We start from the raw sequence: 1,719 nt of genomic DNA, 5'->3' as shown, positions 1-1,719 counted from the left end.
ATATTAGTGGTACTTTACTGTGAATAACGAAATTCATGTTGCAACGCGCACCGTATGCATTTGTATGCAACAAGCATCCAAACTAAATAGCGCGGAAACAAACCAACCGTAGAACTGATGAACCCACCAACTAAACGACCAAAGTGAGTAACTAACTAACAAATTTAGCAGCCAAGCGTGTTACGCTGCTGCACGGTGGGCTATTTAGTAGTTAAAGTGCTTGTGCGTTTTAATTAAGACTAATTACGATTAGTCATCTTAACCGCGAACTTTAAAGTTATTATTGGATTTCAAACGGTATTAAATAATACATATTCTATAATATAGTATAAATGCGCGAAAACCTATTCGGCTAAATATTTTTTTCTAGGTGACTGTCAGTGACATTTGTGCCAAATATCACATAAAAATAATCATTAGTGTTTAGTTGACGCTTGTCTTTCTGAAGTACATAAAGTGCATTCGGTGATTTTTACCATAAGTGGAATTATTCAACAAAGAAGAACGTGTTGACGATGAACCATGTCCAGGACGGCCTTATGATCTACACGTCAATAAAATAAAGGAACTCGTGCTTGAGAATCGACGATTAACAGTCAGAGATCTTACTGAAGAAAAGTGAAAGCACGATTGGTTCCAAAATCACTAAATTTTTTCAAAAAAAAAAAGTGTCGCGTTAACGTCTGCGAAACAATACTTTTCGACTACTAGGATGTCATGAAACGAATTACTACTGGCGATGAGGCTTGAATCTATGCCTACGACCACGAAACAGACGGTCAATCGGCTGAATATCGTGTCAAAGGTGAGCTGAAGCCGAAAAAACCACGTCGAAGCAGGTCAAAAATCAAGGTTATGTTGACAGTTTTTTTCGTATATTGAGGTGTAGTGGACTCTGAATTCCTTCCGACAGGCCAAACTGTCAACGAGGAATACTATTTGAGTGTTTTTTTTAGTTTGCGCGAAGCAATTCTTAGAAAGAGGCCGGAATTATGGGCCAACAACTTCTGGTTCTTGCACCACGATAATGCACTGTCGCATATTGCATTGATTCTTCGTGAGTTTTGCCAAATTTTCAACCAATATCGTGCCGAAACCACCGCATTCGCCGTTTAGCTCCGCGTGACTTCTCGCTCAGCAGCAGCAAACTCAAACGACCGCTCCGGGTAAACCGTTTTGAGCCATTGCAGACATTAAACGTGAATCGCTAAGCGCATTGAAAGCTATTCCGGAAGTTGACTTTAACAACTGTTTCGAGGATTGAAAAAAACGTTTCCACAAGTGAAAGGTGATTACTTTGATACTTACTTAATATTGAAATTTTAATTTTTTGTAGCTTGGATTCCTCCAACAGCTCCGACAACTCTTCACTTCAAGCCAAGAAGATAGATAGCCGTCATAGTCGAATAATTCGAGGTGTTAGTATAAATCCCTAACAAAGACAAATTTAAGTCTTAATAAATTGTGCTAAGAATCATAAACGGCTTAAATATTCGGAGGCTTTATATTTACTCTATAAAAATAAATTTGTAACTGCAAAGATCAGAAAAAATCTCATAACATCTAGTAGAGGTCATTTAATATATTCAATTCATTCTTCTTCTTCTTTATTGGTGTAGAAACCGCTAACACTGTTATAGCCGTGTTTAAAACAGCGCGTCAATTTGAGATTCGAAGTGTAGCCAGGACCTTCTCCACCTGGTCTTTAAAACGGAGTGA

The 1,719-nt window shown here is 38.0% G+C and overlaps 1 long non-coding RNA gene across 1 annotated transcript; it reads left to right on the top strand.

The window, feature by feature from the left end:
• Positions 1 to 1,484, top strand: LOC126763250 (uncharacterized). Its single transcript, XR_007667595.1, has 3 exons — positions 1 to 143; positions 371 to 1,288; positions 1,355 to 1,484. It is a non-coding gene; the product is annotated as an uncharacterized LOC126763250 (long non-coding RNA).
• The last annotated feature ends 235 nt before the right edge of the window (positions 1,485 to 1,719 follow it).

Source organism: Bactrocera neohumeralis, chromosome 6, assembly GCF_024586455.1.
Source record: "Bactrocera neohumeralis isolate Rockhampton chromosome 6, APGP_CSIRO_Bneo_wtdbg2-racon-allhic-juicebox.fasta_v2, whole genome shotgun sequence".
In the NCBI taxonomy this organism is placed as follows: domain Eukaryota; kingdom Metazoa; phylum Arthropoda; class Insecta; order Diptera; family Tephritidae; genus Bactrocera; species Bactrocera neohumeralis.
The sequence above is the reverse complement of the archived record's forward strand: the minus strand, read 5'-3'. Positions and strand labels throughout refer to the sequence as shown.